Source organism: Setaria italica, unplaced genomic scaffold (assembly GCF_000263155.2).
Source record: "Setaria italica strain Yugu1 unplaced genomic scaffold, Setaria_italica_v2.0 scaffold_14, whole genome shotgun sequence".
Lineage (NCBI taxonomy): Eukaryota > Viridiplantae > Streptophyta > Magnoliopsida > Poales > Poaceae > Setaria > Setaria italica.
The window spans coordinates 86,156-100,745 of record NW_014576738.1 but is presented as its reverse complement, the minus strand read 5'-3'; the positions used below and the strand labels follow the sequence as shown (position 1 = coordinate 100,745).

The following is a 14,590-nucleotide window of genomic DNA, read 5'->3' as shown; positions in this document are numbered from 1 at the left end:
AAAGGGTTTTAGTAAAAAAATGTAAATGAATACTTGTTCTTTTCTCGATTTTAGATCGGATTTTTTGGCGGCATGGCCAAGTGGTAAGGCAGGGGACTGCAAATCCTTTACCCCCAGTTCAAATCTGGGTGCCGCCTAATCAATAAAATACTTAGGATTAATCAATAAAATACTTAGGATTATAGTACTGATCAAACCCTACAAATTTCTATCTCTATAAGTTGAGGCACGAGAGTAACTAGGTCTGGCGATACTGGATTTTTAGAATCCATACCATAGTTCTATCCTCAAACTAGGGTTTGTTTGTCGGCAGTGGCCCAAACGGCTACCAATAGGGATGAGGTAGCGTTTCCTTATTCTTTTATTAATTTAAATTGATTCGATTCGGGAATTTAAAACTACGAGACTAAGATGTCAGAAATCTTCGTATCCAAAGGTTCCTAAGGAGCAGTCTTTTTCAATCTAAGATTGAAGAAGGGACTTCGCGAAGAAATATCAAGACTTCCTAATTATCATACATTTTTTTTATGGTACATCTTACTACATACACTTCGTACATCTTATGCTACCTACATACACTAAAGTAAAAGCTACTGATTCTGTCGAGAATTAGATTGAATAGGCTGATCAAAAATCCATTTTGGGGTTGTGGATAGGGCCTCCTCACTCTTTCATAGAAGATAGAAAGCGGGGCAGTAGGGTTTAGGTCAAAAATAAACATGGGTAAGGTAGGTATCCAATAAATATTTATCTATCCTAATTTTATGGTATATTCTTACGCCCTTTGTTTATAAAAACGGTAACAAACGGAAGAAAAAATCTCTCTATTCCCGCGTCTTCTATTCAGGACATCCCCTACTCTTTTTTAGGGAAAGGGCTATGTATCATATTTATACTTAATGCTCTCCAATTCTACCAGAAATCATATAAGAATTTGTTAGGAGTAAATTCCTTTAACGGATTCATCCATAGTCTTAGGGCAGAATGGCCTTTTGACTCTGTACCCTTGATTCCACTATGATTATTGATCAATAGTAGAAGAATTCCTTCATAGAAATAGGAGACATAATTTACATGGATATAGTAAGTCTCGCTTGGGCTGCTTTAATGGTAGTCTTTACATTTCTCTTTCGCTAGTAGTATGGGGGAGGAGTGGACTCTAGGGATACTACCAATTGATTGAGTAGTCGAATTGTAGTATCAACTCTTTTCTTTAATTGGTCGTTTTGCATTAAAAAGTTTGCCAAACTTTTTTTCTCTCTTTCTTTAGTTTTGTTTCACTCTTGTAAGAAACTCTTTTAAGAAAGTAAGAAGAGTCGTTCTATTCTACTATGTTCTATTGCAGTATAATAGAAAGGGCAATTATAGTAATTCAGAATTTCTATTCTACTAGAAGTGGCGAGTAAAAAGAAGTGGCGAGTAAAAAGAAAGTTCTATACATAAGAAAATTAAACTTTCTTACACAAAGCTATTCACAACATATCGCACATTTTCCATTTATACTATTTTCTTATTCTTAGAAAATTTTTTATGTTCTTTTTTTTTTTTGAAGATCTCGATTGAAGCATCTCGCGCCATTTTTAAGCATGAAAGATTCGTAGGTTTTTTCCTTTTACTTTTTTTCTTTTACTATAGTGTATTCGCGTATTATTTTTCTCCCCCTCCATGGATTCTTTCAATGAAAAATTGTCTTCGATTTTTTTGATTTTGACTTGATTGAAATTAAGTGGATGCAGTGAAAAAAGCAGTTGAATTAGACTACTATTTCAATCTACTAATCGATTCTATGTAGATTCAAGATAATATAATAGAGAGAATCTAAAGTGTGGTAGAAAAAACTATATGGAGTTCTTTCTACCACACTTTATGATTCCAACCGGATCCTTTCATTTAAGACTTGGATTTTTATTTTCTTTAATCCCTTTTTCATTTCTTCAATGATTAATTGGAATTCCAATTAATCATTTTGGCTGGCTGTTTTTACATAAATAATAAGTAAAAAGGCAGTAGGAACTAGAATGAACAATGCAGTAGCAATAAATGCGAGAATATTGACTTCCATAACCTCTTTATTTTTTTTTTTCACAATAACTCGGGATGTAATCCCATAGAGAGGAAAAAGGGGTATCCTGTAAATTTAAGGGGAGGACTTGCATTCTGATAATACTGAATCAATTCAATATTATGAATATTGGATCTATCAAATCAATTCATGGTTGATAGTGGAATAATATAACATAGCATAGGAAGATCCCTTATCCATACTAAGACCAAAATCCATTTTTTGATTGGATTCGAAACTCCCTCTATTCCATTTTTCATTCTTTTCTACTTTTGCTTTTCTATATGTATAACCCAAAATCTTTCTTATCTTATCCAATTTCCCTTCCTTTTTCTTATAGTTATACATACAATTATGTATGTATGTATTATATGACCCATAGAAAGTGGGTCACATAGACATCCAAATAAGCAGTAGAAGTAGAAATGAGATGGAGAAAAGGGGATTTAAATAAAAAGGATCCAATATTTCAATTTAGGAAAAAGAGCGTTTGCTTGGTTTTATTTTATTAGGTTACTATCAATATCTACTTTTTGGGGTCTAAAGATGAGAGCAGATCTATAAGGAGTCGGCAAATGGAGTGAGAATGAGGTAGATTCTTTCCAATTATTCATTGAACATACACAACAAAGTTGGAACTAGAAAATAGAAGGGGTGTGGTTTAACCCCCAAAACAAAAAGGAACTAATTAGATGAATTCATTCTCTAACAATAAACGAATACGGTTTATGTATGGATTCCGGTAAAATACCGGTACTCTATTCCATAAGAGTCGAATAGTAAGTTAAGATGAGGACGGTATCATCATAAAAATAGAGTAATATCCTAAATTATACTAATCCACGTATGATAGCCTTTCCAACCAGAAGTAGTGAAAAAAAAAATTCCTATACAGCTCTCTTTTACTGAGAAATGCGAAATAAAAAAAGTGAAGTAAGGGTACCCCATAGATATTTGATGTTGCCCCCTGCCCCCCCTTTTTCATCAAAAATTTCCATTAAAAAAAGGAAAGATGAATTTGTCCATTCATTGAACCCTAGTTCGGGACTGACGGGGCTCGAACCCGCAGCTTCCGCCTTGACAGGGCGGTGCTCTGACCAATTGAACTACAATCCCTGCGGGGTGTATGGCATACCTATTCTTAAATAGAACCATAAGAAGATTCGATTCGTCTGTTGTGCTCTAAGAAATAGACGAATCATATACTACATACCCACATAGGATATGTGGGTATAGTGAGAGTGGCATAACTAGTATGTTGCGATTTTTTATCCCTAAAATAAACGATAATCTGCCTTTCCATAAGAAAAACTCTTTTCTTTATAAGATAAAGAATCAGAGAGATATGGATTAAGAAAAAATTTCCCCATTTCTCTTTATCCTTTATTTCTATGGATCAGACATTTTTTTTCTTCCATACAAAATAATGGATTTAGTTCATATTCACGAAGCCCTAGATTTTTGGGCCGAGCTGGATTTGAACCAGCGTAGACATATCGTCAACGAATTTACAGTCCGTCCCCATTAACCGCTCGGGCATCGACCCAGGAAGAATTTTTTCTAGGCTTTTTGATAATCTATGATTAACCTCTTTTTATAATACTCCCTACCCCCAGGGGAAGTCGAATCCCCGCTGCCTCCTTGAAAGAGAGATGTCCTGAACCACTAGACGATAGGGGCATCACTAGACGATAGCGCCATATACAACCACTCGTCATTATACTATAATGATAGTATGAGCAGTTTTTTGGAATTGTCAATATACTCGAAGAGTATAACTAGATCAAAGGAAAGAGTCTTTACTACTTTTCTGTTATGCTTTCATAGGATTTTTTTTAGTTGAGGGTTAGGTTAATTCACGGATCATCCCCTACTTTTTAAGGAAATTCGTTTAAAGGGTATAGAATAAGAATAGATTAGGAGTCTAGATTAGTTCAGTACAGGTATGGATTTGATTGCTCTAACAGGAAAAACAGTCCAATTTCATTTCTTTTTTGCAATTTAAACTCTGTGCTTCGTTTAGTGTTCAGACCAAAAATATCGGCATCTTGCACTAAACAAAGTCATAAAATTCACGAAAAATGGAGACATTTTCAAAAAAAAAAAATGAATGGATTTTGTAGAAAAGTACTTTCTCGGATTCGAACCGATGACTTCCGTCTTACCAAAGCATTACTCTACCACTAAGTGAAAAGCCCTTTATCGGATTTGAACCGATGACTTATGCCTTACCATGGCATTACTCTACCACTGAGTTAAAAGGGCTTTTTATTCAATAATTAGCCACTTTCGTTTACTATTATGGGTCTACTGCATAATGTACATATATATGTATATATTAATGTACATATATATGTACAGATAGAGATATATGTAGAGATTTTCTTTTATATATATCGAGATATAGAAGTTTATTTATGTCGAGGTTCAAAATCTGATAAAATAAAGAAAAATAAGAAAATCTTTCATATTCTCTCTTACCACTTGCACAAATAGAGGTATTTTATTATTATATAAATAAATACGTATAACGTATAATAAAATATGTCAACAGAGAGTTGACACACTCAAAAATTATTATATATATCGGATACACTTGAAGAAGGTGGATAAGTTCATAGGTATGTAAACACGATCTCGGACAATTCACCAAAGCCCGGAAGTTCCATTTTTTTTTTTAAGAGGAGAACAAATATGTATCAATTGTTGAATCGGATACAATGTTGAATCGGATACAACAATGGGCCAAAAATGCCAAAGGGGCAATAAGAACTGCTGTTAAAAAATGATAGACTTTGTTTTTTTTATCTTTAGGCTATTCACTTTTCATGTGCTCAGAATGTTCTGCAGAATTAGGGACTTTTTTCTTCTATTGGCCGATCTTATGATGAGAACTATCTCCATTTATGTTTTATTTCCCCTAATTCTAATTGGGTGGGGTATAAAGGAATTTGCGCTCTTCATATACCCATATGGCTGGGTATTAATTTTCAGTGATATACTTCTTATTTGTTTTGGTGAGAGATTGAAACAATTTTTAACAGGCATCTTTTGGAAAAACTTTCGAGTTCAAAACTTTTTAATTTTTCTTAAAAAGTTTTGGACGGATTTGTTGAAATTATTTTCAACAGGTACCCCTTGGAAATGGGGTCCTCGACTATTCTACAAGGATTCTAGTGGATTTGGAACAAACTATGTTGGAGTTCATTTTATTCTAAAAAGTTGGCAGTCGAATTTATACTGCAGAGTAGAAAAATTATACTACTGCCTGCCCAACAAAAAAGAAAAACCATATCCTACATACCTAACTCCTCCTGGTTCAGGGTTTTCCGTTTCCGAACACTAGAAAAAAAGAGGATTTAGGATTTCTGATCCTAGGGTGAAAAGGAAAGGAACAGATACCCAATATGATTCTTAGGAGGAACTTTTGGTAATGGTCTTGGTCCTCTATGCTCTTTTTTATGTGTTCTTAGTTCGATTCATCTTCTTTGATTCTTTTAAACAAGAATTTAATAAACTAGAATTGAGTGCAAAAGAAGAGAGGAAATTTGTAAATGGGGAGGATCCACTAACCAGAGACTTTCCGGATCCTCTTTATGAAGAGTTTGAGGAGTCCTCATCAGAGTCCTCTGATGTAAATTTTCATCAGGTAAATCTGTCCATTCCTATCCGCTTTTCCTTTTATTACTCTTTGTTTGTTGCTTCTCTCAAGTGATAGAGGAAGTCTATGATGAATTTTTTAAAGTCATCTCACTCCTTCCCTATGGCTCGTATTTCATGATAAGTGGAGGAAGAAAAGATCTTTCCCAATTTATTTGTTCAATTCTGAACAAAAAAGAAAAGGAAGAAAGAGATTTATGGGGACTGCCCCCTATATCTCTTAGGGTATATTGTAGGAATAATCAAACTATTCCTTACAACAGTCTGGCACATTTACGTCCTCACAAATAATGATCCTGTAGTCATAACCGTAGAATAGATCCTAATCGAAATGCATACATTTGGTTCATACACAATTGGCATGGTAAGAAGAGATGTATTTTACAGATTAGAGAGGGGCTATCTAAATCCTAAAGTAAAGGCTCGCGATTGAAGTACTAACTGCCCACTGCCATGAACTTTCTCCGTTTGATTTGATAAGGTTGAATTAGCCTCCTTCTCGAATGGCTACCCTTGACAAAGGGTAGCATTGGTATCATATCTACATGTAGCGGGTATAGTTTAGTGGTAAAAGTGTGATTCGTTCTATTAATAACTGAATTTGAAATGATATACTTAAGGCATCCTTAAGTTTTTTTATATTCATATTCCGATGAAAACTTTAGTTCTTATTAAAGGGTTTAATCCTTTTCCTCTCAATAGCATATTGAGGAGATATACATTCTCGCGATTAGTATCCAAAGACTAATTAAATTTGCACTCAAAATACAAATTCGATTATGAGTACAGAGTCGCGAAGCATAATTTTGCATTTAAGTATTCCGATTGAATAAATATGAGTAAAGGATCTATGGATGAAGATACAAAAAAATTTATTTCCAATCGTAACTAAATCTTCTTTTGTTTTGTTTAAAAAGGAAATGGAAGCCCAATAGCTAAAAAACGATGGTTTTGGTTTACTAGAACCGTGAGTATATTGTTTCAGCTCGGTGGAAACCCAACTCTTTTCCTCAGGATCTCTTGAATGAAATTAGGGAACGAAGTAAGTAGATTAGATAGATATTTAGGAGAATTTCTATCTCCTACTCTATAGGGATCATCTAGAAAGCAGAGAGCTTTGGTTCCATTCAGACAGAAAGCTGACATAGATGTTAAGTGGTGAGAATATCCATAAAGGAGCCGAATGAAATCAAAATTTCATGTTCGGTTTTGAATTAGAGACGTTAAAAAAAATCAACCAACGTCGACTATAACCCCTAGCCTTCCAAGCTAACGATGCGGGTTCGATTCCCGCTACCCGCTCCATTTTGTAGAAAAGACTATTCCATTTGTTTGTCTAGACATGGTAGAGACTTGTATTCAACCTTTTTCGTCCACCTGTTTTCGGCCCTACAGAGCGGAGTAGAGCAGTTTGGTAGCTCACGAGGCTCATAACCTTGAGGTCACGGGTTCGATTCCCGTCTCCGCACTTAGCAGTCCGTATAAATGGACTATTCTATTTGTATAGATATGGTAGAGGGCTATATCCAACCCAACTCTTTTTTTTATTCTGCAGGCAGGCAGAAAAAAAAAATGAAAGAAAAGCATAGCCTATACCCTTTAAAAACCGTTTGTCTCTTGTTTGTCTCGGCAGAATCCCCGGTTTAGGGAACTTTCTTGGAAAGTTGGATTTTCGCCCCCGAAGCACTCTTTTTTTTTTTTTGAATCGGGTGCAAAGGAAGGATAAGATAGGAAGGGGTACAGTACTAGACTAACAACTACTTAATTTAATAGAAGTAGTTAAGTATTTAATAGAAGTAGTTAAGTAGTCAACTAGACTTCATTTTTATCATAGTACCTTACTAAATACTAAATTAAGGTGGCGAGCGACGGGAATCGAACCCGTATCTTCTCCTTGGCAAGGAGATGTTTTACCACTGAACTACGCTCGCTACATTGAACTACGCCCGCTACGGCCTATATTTTATAGGGTATATCCACCTGGGTCGACCGTCTATGTCTGGGTCGACCGTTTCATTTTCTATTAGAGTTTTCTTTTTATTAATTGTCTGTATTCTAATGGCAATAGAATTTCATAATAATGAAGGAGAAGAGCTAATATAATAATTCGGAACGAAAATAGCATTTTAATGTGTATCAAAATCAGAATTTTTTCGAAAAAGGGCCTTTCTTTTTATTTATTTTATATCGGGCTACTAAATACTAAACAAATTCAAGAAATGAGAGAATTCAGAATAGCTACCAGAAAGACTAATCCAATCCATAATGATGTACCGGAAAATACAACGTTTTTATTATTTGACCAACCATCAGGAGAAGCAAATACAAGGGGTACACTAATTACTAAGACTGAGGAAGTCGCAATTAATGCAAAAACAGCTAATTGGAAAGCAATAGTCATATTTAAAATCCTCCAAACTACCTTCAAATAAAGTTGACTACATATTTCTATTTGATCCCTCACTTAATCAAAATTGTACGAAAATACAAGAAGTAGGAGGGGTTTAATCATGAATCCATGGATTCTTCTCTTTAAAACTTTTTCCTTACCGCTTTTATTTGGATATGGAGTTGAGGGGATTTAGCCTTTATTTCACAAACGGATATAGCGGATTCTGTATCCGTGTATACAGTATACAGAGATATATCGAAAGTGGACTTGCATCTGAGAGATGTTATCGGAGTTTAGTAGATCATTTCATATAGCTATGTTCTATTTGTAGGAATAAATAGGGATTGGGCTGTGGAGAGATGGCTGAGTGGTTGATAGCCCCGGTCTTGAAAACCGGTATAGTTCTAGGAACTATCGAGGGTTCGAATCCCTCTCTCTCCTTTTGTTTATTGAATACATTTGTTTCTTTCTATGTTTTTCTTTGTTCTGCCCGCTTATATCATTTTTTCATAAAAAAGCATGAATGGCTCGGCTAGATGAAATAACCGAGCCAGAACAGAAAAAAAAGTAGAACAGGTAGAAATCAAAAAATCTTAGTTAAGAGGGGTCATGTAAAGAACAGGTTCCAAATCACGATCAATTCCCTTTTCAAAGCCTGCTGCAGCAGCTCGGGCTCTCCCTGCATGCCACAAATGGCCCACAAAAAAGAAGAATCCTAGAACAAAATGGGAAGTCGCTAACCAACTTCTAGGAGAGACATAATTAACTGCATTGATCTCGGTAGCTACGCCACCCACGGAATTTAAAGAGCCTAAAGGAGCATGGGTCATATATTCTGCCGAACGTCGTTCTTGCCAAGGTTGGATGTCTTTTTTCAACCTACTCAAGTCCAAACCGTTGGGGCCCCTTAGAGGTTCTAACCACGGAGCACGAAGGTCCCAAAAACGCATAGTTTCCCCTCCAAAAATAACCTCTCCCGTTGGGGAACGCATTAGATATTTACCTAAACCCGTCGGTCCTTGGGCAGACCCTACATTAGCTCCAAGACGCTGGTCTCTAACTAGAAAAGTAAATGCTTGAGCTTGAGAAGCTTCTGGCCCAGTGGGTCCGTAAAACTCACTTGGATAAGCCGTATTATTGAACCAGACAAAACAACAAGCGATAAAACCAAAAACGGATAAAGCAGCTAAACTATAAGACAAGTAAGCTTCGCCAGACCATACAAAGGCACGGCGAGCCCATGCAAAGGGTTTGGTTAAGATATGCCAAATTCCTCCAAGTACACAAATGGAACCCAACCATACATGTCCCCCAATTATATCTTCTAAATCATCCACACTAACAATCCATCCTTCTCCCCAAAAGGGGATTTTAGTAAATAACCAAATATAACACCGGGACTAAGGGTCAAATTGGTAATTTTTCTTACATCCCCCCCCCCGGGGGCCCAGGTATCATATACGCCACCAAAATAAAGAGCCTTGAGTACTAGAAGAAAAGCACCTAGACCTAACAAAATTAAGTGAATACCCAAAATGTAGTCATTTTATTTCTATCTTTCCATACATAACCAAAGAATGGAAAAGATTCTTCAGAGTCTCGGGTCCCAGAAGCGCGTGATAAATGCCACCGAAGCCTAAGACTGCGGAGGAATTATGTGAAGTACTCCAGATACAAAGTAAGGAAAAGTATCTAGAACTTCTCCCCCTGGCCCTACTCCCCAACCTAGAGTAGCTAAGTGCGGAAGTAAAATTAACCCTTGTTCATACATGGGCTTTTCTGGTACGAAATGGGCCACTTCAATAGGTTCATTGCTCCGGCCCAGAATACGATTAATCCGGCATGGGCTACATGAGCTCCAAGTAGTTACCGGACAAATTGATAAGTCTGGCATTCCCAGCCCACCAAGCAAAGCCGGTGGTTTCTTGGTCACGACCAGCTAAAACGAAAGTTCCATTAAAGAGCGTTTCCACGTGGTAGAACCTCCTCAGGGAATATAAGATTTTCATGAGGCTGATCTGAGCTGCCATCCACGCACGAATACCCTCGTTTAAAAGAATATTTTTGGTGTAGAAAGTCTCAAATTCAGGATCTTCCGCTGCACGGATTTCCTGGGAAACGAAGTCATAGGCACGTAGGTTCAGAGCCAGGCCAACTACGCCAATAGCACTCATCCATAAACCGGTGACGGGTACAAATAGCATAAAGAAATGTAACCAACGTTTATTGGAAAAAGCAACACCAAAGATTTGGGACCAAAAGCGGTTAGCAGTGACCATTGAATAAGTTTCTTCAGCTTGAGTTGGGTTAAAAGCGCGGAAGGTATTTGCACCATCACCATCTTCGAATAGAGTGTTTTCTACGGTAGCCCCATGGATAGCGCATAGCAGAGCTGCGCCTAATACTCCGGCAACTCCCATCATATGAAATGGGTTCAACGTCCAATTATGAAATCCTTGGAAGAAAAGGATAAATCGAATATAGCTGCTACGCCAAAACTCGGCGCAAAGAACCAACCAGATTGTCCCAGTGGATAAATAAGGAATACGGAAACAAAAACTGCGATTGGACCAGAGAATGAAATTGCATTATAAGGCCGCAATTGAACAGACCGAGCAAGTTCAAATTGACGTAACATGAAACCTATTAGTGCAAAAGCCCCATGGAGAGCGACAAAAGTCCACAGACCACCTAATTGACACCAACGAGTAAAATCCCCCTGTGCTTCCGGGCCCCATAGTAGCAACAAAGAGTGTGCTAAACTATTGGCAGGAGTGGAAACCGCCGCGGTTAAGAAATTGCAACCTTCCAAATAGGAACTAGCCAATCCATGGGTATACCAAGAAGTTACAAAAGTAGTCCCTGTAAACCAACCCCCTAAAGCGAAATAAGCACAAGGAAAGAGCAATAGGCCGGACCATCCTACAAAAACGAAACGGTCCCTTCGTAACCAGTCGTCCATAATATCAATAGATCATTTTCTTCTTTAGTAACTCTACCAATGGCTATAGTCATAGTGATCCTCCTATTCATTACTTCAACCATTTCCGAGCACCTCATATTACTTCCAGGGCATACGATAGTTTGATTATCTGTGGACGATTTCTTTCTCGTTCAATGCCCTTTTTCATGGTCTCGAAGATAGAAATTTTGCATTTTTATCTATGGGGTCACAACCAAGGTTGTGGTAAATCCACGAATTTTATTCAATTTATTTTTCTTACACTATAGAAATAAAGAAATAAACATTTGAATTCAGCATTATTCCATGATTCCTATTTCAAAGCCTCTCTTTTAAGGGAACAATAACCCCTCTTTTCTCATTCGCTCTCTATTGCATGGGTGGAAGAACAAAAATAGGATTCTGAAAAAAAGAAAGATATTGAAAAGCAAAATTGACTTTTGAAACCCTTTTTATGTGTAACGGAAAAGAGTTGCGATTTCTTCTTATTCCTATAGAACGTCTAGTAACAAGAATATGAAATCGTAAATAGCGAAAAATTCTTGCCTTGCGCGATCTAAGTCTAAGGAAATACAAAAAATCCGCTTATACACCAATTTCATCCACATCGAATTTATATATCAGAATAGCGGATAGAGGCATTATTCAAGGGGTCAGGTCTACTTACTTTATCTTTCTTTCCAATTTTATTGTGGCTTTGATAAGAACCTTTTTTGCTTTGTGGATAAATAATCAAAAAAAAAAGAGTTATAACCTGCTTGTTTTATTCTAACAAATCCTATATGGAACTGCCCGCTGAAGAGAAAATTTATCTGATTGTCTCTCATCTCAGCCCAGCCTATATCGAATTTTGGAAAGAAAAAACAAGAATTTTCTTCTTTTTTTTATTAACATTAAGAAAAAAGAATATAATTAAAATGGAATTGGCAATATAATTTTTATGCACTTTTGAAATGAAAGAAAAAGGAAGGATTTTTTGCAATCGTTATTTCTTGCCTCCGTCATATCACGAAAACCTTTCGATTTAGAACGAGGAGAGATGGCTGAGTGGACTAAAGCGGCGGATTGCTAATCCGTTGTACAATTTTTTGTACCGAGGGTTCGAATCCCTCTCTTTCCGCCCCCTCGGATCATTTGGGACTTTCAAATTGTAAGGAATTCTGACCCCCGGATTTTCTCATCGATAAATGTACGAAATAAATCCAATTGTAAGAAAAAATTCCCACAAATTTTGGATTTTTACTCTTCACGCCCAGGATTACGTCCTGGGTCATTAGATAAGAATCCAAAGATAAAGAGGGAAACAAAGAATATCACTACTGTATAAACAAAAAGTTTGAGAGTAAGCATTACATAATCTCCAAGATTTTTTTGTTAAGGAATAGATTACCCATTTTTCCTTACTACACAGATCCACTAGGATGGGTTTTGTTTATTTTGACACCTAAAAATGCAAAAATCAATTCTTAAAAAAAATTGCAAGAATTGCTTTATAATAAGCACTCTTATCAATATCAAAAATTAGTTTAGGTATTGTGTGGGTACCTAAAGGTACCTGCTCAACGTAGGCGCAGGGGGTAGAAAGGCGGATCCCAATTTATTGCTGCAGCTATACATTCAATGTAGAAGAATTTAAATTTTAGAATCGAAGGTTCATAATATAAGACTTCTCGGCTCTTATCCATTTCCATTTTTTTTAATTTTTTGGAATGAATACATCATTCAATTCAATTTGGCAGACGGAATAGTAAAGATTTCATCGAAAACTTACAGCGGCTTGCCAAACAAACGCTAATAGAAAAAAGAGTACAGGTATGACAGGCATAACATCCACGATTGGGTTGAAAATGGCATAAGCTTCGGGTAATTTGGCGAAGAAAAAGCTAGTCGGACAAAGAACAGAATTAAAACAGATACAGGTTAAACTAAGTATATTAGGCATAACAAGCATTTCGTTCTTGTAGAGTAGATAATTGGATTTTGATTGAGTTATTTTTCTAAGGGAAAAAAGCAAAAGAAAAGGTGGATTCCAAATCCTTTTTTCTTCGGACTTTCCCAAACACAAAATACCTCCTTGTATTCGCATTCTCAAATGAGAATGGAAGAAATTCGACTTTCATATAATATCTTAATAGAATTCCATGTAATGATCAATGCATTTTTTGGATTCTATATTATCCGCATGTCTAGAATCCTAGCAAGAAAATATCCCTCATTTTTTAGGTAATTGAAGTGGGATTGACGAATAATATATTAAAACACTAGTGTTTATTAGTGTTGCATAAAACGAAATGGGGCGTGGCCAAGTGGTAAGGCAGCGGGTTTTGGTCCCGTTACTCGGAGGTTCGAATCCTTCCGTCCCAGATTTTTTCTGATGAAGCGAAAGATAGAATCGTATTGTGCCCTGCACGACACAAAAAAAAGTTTATTTTAGTTTCAGCACAGGCCTTAAAACTTTTGACCAAGATCGGCGCGAGAAAAAGAAAAGGGTTTCCATTCTACGCATAGGGACTCGATTTTTCTATTTTAGGTATTATCTGATTTGCAAATATCCATTTCTAAATCAATGGAATGTGAGGATTAGAGATAAATTCATATATTCTGTTTACTCGACTTTCGAATTGATTGAAAAAAAAAAATCGTACTTTTCTTATTTTTTTTTAGTTCTTTCTTTTACCTAAAAGAAAGAATGCTATAAGTAAAAGCAAAGACCTTAATTTTACTTTACAAAAAAAAATTTCTTTCTTTTGTTATTCGAGTCGAAGAAGTGGGAGAATTTTATAACTCTCCCAAAACTACCAATCTTTTCATTGGCATAGCTTATTTGGTTAATAGTTAATTGTTTTTGTTACAGAAAATATATGAATTAATTAAATTAATTCAACTGGAGGTTGATAGTTTATTTGTTGGGGAAGAGTCGATCCTTCTCATTTCAGGATTGATCATCTTGAGTTCTCTGTTGAGAATGGAAATGAAATAATAAATAAGTCTTAAGCAAACTATTTTATTCTTCTTTTTCGAACTATGTTTCATTCATATGATAGAATATGAATTTAAATAAATTGGATCTTTGCAGAGTGTTCCCCGATAAATACTTATTTCTTTTATCCATATTTCTCCATAGATAGCAAGTTTGAATTAGTATACAAAAGCAATGACTATTCATGATTCCTTCCATATTGGATCAATTCTCGATACCATTTTGCAATGAAATTAGAGGAATGTTATGGTAAAACTTCGTTTAAAACGATGTGGTAGAAAGCAACGTGCGACTTGAAGGACATGATCGATTGTGGATTTTCTATCCATCATTTTCCATAGTAATGAAAATGCTCTTGGCTCGACATAGTCTGTTCTATTTGTCCCGAACCTAATTTGCGCTGGGTTGTTTGTAAGTAAATAGTACACGATGGAGCTCGAGAGGACAGAATTTCTTTTTTATCAAGGGAAAGAATCTAGGGTTAGTGAAAACTAATAAATTAGGCCAACTTTGTCAGTCTATCCTTAATATAGA

At 36.0% G+C, this 14,590-nt stretch overlaps 7 non-coding genes across 7 annotated transcripts; 4 read left to right on the top strand and 3 right to left on the bottom strand.

Annotated features, from left to right (window-relative positions):
* Positions 1 to 66: 66 nt before the first annotated feature.
* Positions 67 to 137, top strand: TRNAC-GCA. Its single transcript has one exon. It is a non-coding gene; the product is annotated as a tRNA-Cys (tRNA).
* Positions 138 to 3,104: 2,967 nt separating this feature from the next.
* Positions 3,105 to 3,178, bottom strand: TRNAD-GUC. The gene has a single exon. It is a non-coding gene; the product is annotated as a tRNA-Asp (tRNA).
* A 1,077-nt stretch (positions 3,179 to 4,255) lies between these two features.
* On the bottom strand, positions 4,256 to 4,327 carry TRNAT-GGU. Its single transcript has one exon. It is a non-coding gene; the product is annotated as a tRNA-Thr (tRNA).
* Positions 4,328 to 7,117: 2,790 nt separating this feature from the next.
* Positions 7,118 to 7,191, top strand: TRNAM-CAU. Its single transcript has one exon. It is a non-coding gene; the product is annotated as a tRNA-Met (tRNA).
* A 391-nt stretch (positions 7,192 to 7,582) lies between these two features.
* On the bottom strand, positions 7,583 to 7,653 carry TRNAG-GCC. Its single transcript has one exon. It is a non-coding gene; the product is annotated as a tRNA-Gly (tRNA).
* A 4,456-nt stretch (positions 7,654 to 12,109) lies between these two features.
* Positions 12,110 to 12,196, top strand: TRNAS-GCU. Its single transcript has one exon. It is a non-coding gene; the product is annotated as a tRNA-Ser (tRNA).
* A 1,172-nt stretch (positions 12,197 to 13,368) lies between these two features.
* TRNAQ-UUG lies at positions 13,369 to 13,440 on the top strand. Its single transcript has one exon. It is a non-coding gene; the product is annotated as a tRNA-Gln (tRNA).
* Positions 13,441 to 14,590: the final 1,150 nt, after the last annotated feature.